A 6,929-nucleotide genomic window follows, 5' to 3' on the forward strand; every position below is an offset into this window, starting at 1 on the left:
GGATGAGAAGAATCAGTAGCATTAATTGGTGATTATTGGTTAAATTGTTGTGGATCTTTTGGTTTTTTGGTTTCTTGAAATTGTCATCCAAAAATAGAAATTTTTTTTATCATAACTATAAAAAAAAAAAGCAAAAAAGATTTATTAAAAAATTGGTTTGCAAACGGTTAACCGGATTGCAAACCGAAAATTCAGTCGGTTTGCAAACCGGTATGTAAAAACCAGACCGGTTTCGGTTTGCCATATGGCTTGAACCGAAAAACCGGTTCGATTACAAAATGATGTATCTGGTTCGGTTAACCGGATTTTTGCAGCCTTACTGTAGTTTTCCAGAGAATTTGTGCATGCAAATCGAAGGACTTATTCCCTTTAGTCAGCTATTGTCCAGCCAAATGCTCCTTCAACACCCTTAATAATTTCTCTTCCATCAAACCTGTCAAAGAAGATGAAATAATAACAGGTAAAGAAAAAGACTCATCAAGAAATACATATTTTAAATGAGTAAGTAAGGGTTCAGTTCAAGATTTGGTGGCTCTTCAGTTGAGGGCTTTGTTCGAGACAATATTGGCCTTTCCAATGTTTCAAATTTTTGTCACACAAACCCTTTTATAAGTGGATTGCCTCCAAACGATCGCTATAATCTCAATAAGTGCTTATTCTCCCCCATTCCCCTTCCCCCCACCCCGCCCAAATCTTCTTTTGAATCAACCAAGCAAGTTCTAATGGATTCATACCTGTATCTTGAACATAGTCCCGAACCAAAGGATCAAAAGCAGCGATTCTAAAACACATGTTATCTTCTAAAGGGTGTTTCATAGTTTTAAAAACATCAAATGTTACTTTTTAATCTCCTACCCTAAGAATTAACTCACCTCTTTGCACATCAATCAATGCCTTACCTGTGGCTAAAAATGGTTGTCCTAGAATGAGAGGTATCTCAACATCTTCTTCCATATCTAACACAAGAAAATCTACAGGAAAAATAAACTTATCTACCTTGACAAACACGTCCTCCACAATACCTTTTGGATATTTAATTGATCTATTAGCCAGCTGTAGAGATACTGTGGTGGGCCTTGGTTCTCCAAGTCCCAGTTTCCTAAAAACAGATAAAGGCATTAGATTAATGCTAGCACCTAAATCACATAAAGCTTTGGAAAATAAAAGTGAACCAATAATGCAAGGTATTGTAAAACTTCCTGGATCTTTTAATTTTGGTGGCAATTTATTTTGCAAAATTGCTGAACATTCCTTAGTGAGTTTTATTGTTTCTTGCTCTTCCAGTTTTCTCTTGTTAGAAAGGATCTCCTTCAAGAACTTTGCATAGCTAGGCATCTGAAGAAGAACATCTGCAAATGGAATATTAATGTGCAATTTCTTAAAAGTATCTAAAAATTTTGCAAATTGCTGATCAACTTTTTGTTTCTTCAATGCAAAAGGGAAGGGACGCTGAATCTCTATCTTCTTAGGTTTAAACAACTTTTCAGCAATGTTGTTTGGTTTCACTTTTGGTGCTTCCTCTTTCTCTTGCTCTTTATGCCCAATTTCCTTGCCACTTTTTAGTGTAATTGCCTTCACATGCTCCTTTGGATTCTTCTCTGTGTCACTAGGCAACATTCCTTGAGCTCTTCCTGATATCAAATTTGCCAACTGCCCCATCTGAGTCTCCAAATTTATGATCGAAGCTTCCTGATACTAAAATCTTGTTTCATTGGAGCTTACACACTTCGTCACTAGTTCCTCCAAATTGGGGTTCTTTTCTTGAGGAAAACCCGAAAATGGTGGTTTCACTGCATTTTGATTGCTCCATGAAAAATTCGGATGATTCTGCCAACCAGGGTTGTAACTACTAGAGTAGGGATTATTCTATTGTTGCTTGTGAAAATTACCAACATAATTAGCACTTTCAGCAGAATTAGCAAACGGGTTACCTACCTGACATTCATTGCTATGATGGTCTCTTCCACATAGATCACAATTCATGCTCTTCACTTGCATGATTGGGGCACTCATATTATCAATCTTTTTGTTCAATGCTTCTAATTGAGTAGAAATTGTTGTGATGGCATCCACTCCATATAATCATGTTGCCTTCCTTTGTGGCACTTTATTAGACTGCCACTGGTAACTGTTTGAAGCCATCTCATCTAATAATTCATATGCTGCTTCTAGTGTCTTCTTCATTAGAGTGCGTCTTGAAGCTGTATCAAGCATAGAACGGTTAGCAAGAATTAAACCGTTATAAAAAGTTTGTACCTGTAACCAAATTGGTAATCCATGATGCGGGCATTTCCTCAACAACTCTCTATAATGCTCCCATGCTTCATATAACAACTCTCCATCTACCTGCATAAAATTAGTGGTATCATTACGCTAATTGCAGTTTTAGAGGGTGGAAAATATTTAGCTAGAAAGCGCTAAGCCAATGCATCCCAAGTTGTAATAGATTTTGCAGGCAAAGAATTTAGCCAATTCTTGGCTTTATCTCTCAATGAAAAAGGGAACAGTCTGAATCTAATTGCATCATCTGTGACACCATTCTGCTTGAATGTATCACATATCTCCAAGAAATTTCCAATGTGAGCATTTGGATACTCGTGGGCTAAACCACTGAATTGGCAGGCTGACTGAATCATCTGAATAATCGTAGATTTAATTTCAAAGTTATTTACTGTAATGGCTGGCCTCCTAATGCTAGAAGCAGTACCAATCAATGACGGCATCGCATAATCCATTAAAGAACGTGGGGTTGCACCTTCTGCGAGATTCTCCAAAAGTGGAGGATTCACTTGATTATTATTATTGTCGCCTGTCATGTTCCTTGCTTGCCTTCTTCTCAATGCTCGTATTGTTCTCTCAATTTCTGGTTCAAAAGCTTCAAGAATCTCTAATCTTCATCTAGTGTGTGTCTAACTGCAATTATATATATTAAAAAAAATGGAAAAAGATCTAAAGTAAAGCTAAACTAATGATTTCAATATTGCCTAACTACAATCCCCGGCAACGGCGCCAAAAGCTTGTTGTGTCATTTGAAACAACTTCTAGCAAGTGCACTAGTCCCAAGTAATATAATGTAGCAAAATACAGGTTATCGTACCCAAGGTATTGCGTAAACAAGTACTGATATATTAATTAGTCTTAACTTTATCTATATAATCAAAACTTGGAATGGTGATCTCTAAAACCAAAAATATTAAAAACTGAAATATTAGAAACGAATTGCAATAAAACTAAAATTAAGAATTCAATGAGAGAAAACAGCTAAGACTTCAGGCTCATCTATAACTTCTCTGCACCCCTCAATTTACTATGGTCAATGAATTTATTTAATTAATGTGACAACAAGATTTCCTAGGTTAACCAATATTCTTTCTCAAGCAATATTAATTCTACTTCTATTTCACAACCTAGATATCTCTATATAGATTTAATGAAATAAACGAGCATTAAGCTTTATGAAATCCTCTAGCTTTCAACACAAGTTAATCCTGCCTATGACTATTGCATTTATCAATTCATATATCTCTATATCCAATTAATCCATGGCCTATATTACTAGAGCACTCATGTGATATCTCCTCTCGGTCTCAATCACACAAAACAATTATATCAAAAATTAATCAGGTTCCTAATAGCATTAAGCACATAATATAAGCTCATCATTAGAAAAATAATTGATTGACCAAAGAGTAAAAGATTGATCACAGATCCATAAATAGACTAACCCTATTCTTAGCCTGAAAAAATTAGTTCATAATAAAAGAAATAAGAGTAGAATCCGAGAAATAAATCATATTGAAAAAGTAAAGACAAACTCTATAATGAATTTTGTTCTTGATTCTCCTTTTTCTTTTGTTACACAATAATCTCTCTCCAAGAATAGGCAAAATTCGGCCTCCCAAGAAGTAATCTTAATGACCTTTAAATACCCAAAAGAGTTCTAAGTGAAAAAGGAAAGAAAAACTAATAAAAACCCTAAAAGTGTTCGACACGGCCCTAACTGTGTCCAAATGTACATTACCATAGCCTAGGCCATGGTGCTTCCTGTCCTTGATATTTTATCCTCATTCCACCACCATGGCCATGGTGAACCACCAAGGCAAGGCCATGGCCTTCAAACTTTTCAGCTAATCTCAATTTCTTTAAGCTTCGAATCCCAATTTCATTCCAATGCTCCAATCTACTCAATTAACGCCTGAAAATTATAAAAATTCTCCAAATCAATAGCCGACCATTCACATCTCAAACTTAACAAAAACTAACATCAAAACAAAGAAAACAAATGAGAAATTAACTAGAAGGCTATAAAAACAAACCTAAAAACAGTAAATTTTTGCAATTTATCAGTTGTTCTTATCAAATTCATTCTCTCTAGCATCCAGATTTATTGGTCCTCTTTATTAACTCTCCCTTTTAAAATCCATAAGGAAATTGATTCGTGTTTGAGTGTCTTTCTATGGTTGGGTTCTGACATGAAGAAAAGCAAAGCCAAAGTGAGTTGGGGTTAGACCCCGCAAAACGGGTCCAGACCCGCGGGTCGACCCTAAACCCGGGAAAAATATATAGGGTATGGGTCCATGACATTGGACTTGTTTTTGTCAGACGCGTACTCAACCCTACCCATTTTTCCAGCGGGTTATACGAGTTCACCTGCAGGTGCCCGCAGGTACCCCTTTTTTTTTTTTTTTTTTTTTAAAAAAAATTCATTTTAGGGCAAATTGCAACTTCCCACCCTAGACCCAGTTTCCATTTCCAAATCCCTAACTCCTCTCCTGGTCATCTTCTTCTCTAACACAACTCCTCTCTCAAAATTAATCCCACAAACACAGATCGACCATCACCAGTCTCCACCGTCACCGTTGATTCAAACTCACACTCACTCACTCTCATCAGTCTCCACTGTCATCACATCTTCAATCGTCGCATTTCCAGACTCCAATCTCCACGTTGTCGCAACTCCATGAAGCTCATCCAAGGTATGTGTATTACTATTCCTATTCCTAAATCCTAACTCACTCACTGTCGTCTCTCACTCTCACTCTTAAACTTACCCACTGACCACTGCCGTCCTCTACTCCTTTGTTTAGCATTCAGCCATTCACTCACTCTATCACACTCACTCACTGTCATTTATGTTTTCAGGATAAGAGCTTCACGGAGATAGTCCAAAGAGTGAAGACCCCTCCTGCTTCTGTTTTGCTCTTCCAAGTGAAGGCTGCTCGGCATGTTTAATTTGCTGTTTTCTAGAAACTAATGGGACTTTGATATATATTATTTTTTTGACTTTGGATTTTGGAAGGATGACTTTTTGCTTTTTGGAAATGAAAGCAAAAATGTTTATTTCTGAGGATTGTTGTAGTTTAGTGTTTGTTTGGTGTAGTTTGGAGTTTGTTTAATTTGGTGTCGTTTGGTGTTTGACTCTAAATGCTTAATTTGCTATAGTTTGGTGTTTGTTTTTACTTTGTAAAGCATGCTTATGCTTGACACTGACACACTCTCACAATGCGATGATACTGATGGTGGCATTGAGGGTTGGGGAATAGTGTTTTCTGGAAATGTGTGTTAAAAATGAAGAGAGCTTGCTTCTATACTTGTAAATCTACATTATTTTCATAGCATTTATTGGCTGATAAATTAATATTGAGAATAAAAAATATAAATATTAGCACATAAATATATAGGCCCAGCAAAAATGCAAAATACCTCTGCTTGTTTGCTTTTATACCTTTTTTTTTTTTTTTTTTTTGTGTGTGTGTGTGTGTTATCCTAAATTCTTGCATTACCCAATCAATTTTACACTTATCGTAAATTCTTGATTAATTTGAATGATTGGGTAGTCCCATGTGTGGCACTACCCAATCATTCAAATTAAAACTTTTAATTGGGTTATTTAGCTATTTTTATATTAATGTGATGGATATTTAAGGCTAAACTTGTTTTCTTTTTACATAGATTGCTTCAAAATTGTTTGAATGACATTGCTTTGTTTTTTTTGGTACACATTGGCCGTTACAATATTATGTCACATTATTATATACATTTATTAATATTTGTAGTTGATAATTGTAGATGATGATGTGAATGCTGATTCGGATGAGGATCTTGATGCGCCGTTAACTAATTCGAGGATTGCAGAATCAAAAGACTCTACTATCACCCCCACTATGGAATGAACATGAGTTGGACAAGATTTTATCTTATGTATTTGTGTTTCTTTTTGTGTATAAGTAATGAATGATGATGAATTTCAATATTTGTCGTTGGTATTTGTTTATGTGTATTAGTGATATTTATTTGTCTATGGTGTTTGGTATTTGTTTATGTAAATTGAATTGAATTTAGAGTAGTTGATTGTACGGGTGTAATTGTAAAAAATGAAAATTACAGGAATCTTAGGGGTGTAACTACAAAATTTAAAAATTGGAAAGAAAAAAAATGAGTTATCGTGGGTCCACCCATACCTGTATAGGGTAGGGTCCGGGTCCAATATTTTGGACCCGTATAACTCGACCCGTTTTTGGGTCGGTACCTGTGAGACCCGTACCTGTACTAACCCAACCCCGACCCACCCGCCCGTTTTGCCTGGTCTAGTTGGGGTGATATGTGTGTTCCAAAGGATGAAGAAGGCCTTGAGCTGTTGAGGTGTAAGGAGTGGAATAGAGCTATTATGTTAAGACACATTTGGAATGTTATCCAACCTCATGGCAAATCCATGTGAGTTGAGTAGGTGAAAAAGTACTTCATAGGGCAAAAAAGTTTTTGGGCTATCTCTACCCCTAGCAATGCTTACTGGGCTTGGAAGAGCATATTGAAATTGAGAAGTGAAGTTAGAAGAAAGTTTGAGTATGTTATCAGCAATGGTAAGAAGACCTATTTGTGGCATGACAATTGGCACCCAAATGCACCCCTCACTAACAAGTACAAGCCAA

General features: G+C 36.1%; 1 non-coding gene across 1 annotated transcript; it reads left to right on the top strand.

Annotated features, from left to right (window-relative positions):
- The first annotated feature begins 2,272 nt into the window (after positions 1-2,272).
- Positions 2,273-2,378, top strand: LOC116114893. Its single transcript, XR_004125602.1, has one exon. It is a non-coding gene; the product is annotated as a small nucleolar RNA R71 (small nucleolar RNA).
- Positions 2,379-6,929: the final 4,551 nt, after the last annotated feature.

The sequence above is a fragment of the Pistacia vera genome, unplaced genomic scaffold (assembly GCF_008641045.1).
Source record: "Pistacia vera cultivar Batoury unplaced genomic scaffold, PisVer_v2 Contig724, whole genome shotgun sequence".
NCBI classification, from domain to species: domain Eukaryota; kingdom Viridiplantae; phylum Streptophyta; class Magnoliopsida; order Sapindales; family Anacardiaceae; genus Pistacia; species Pistacia vera.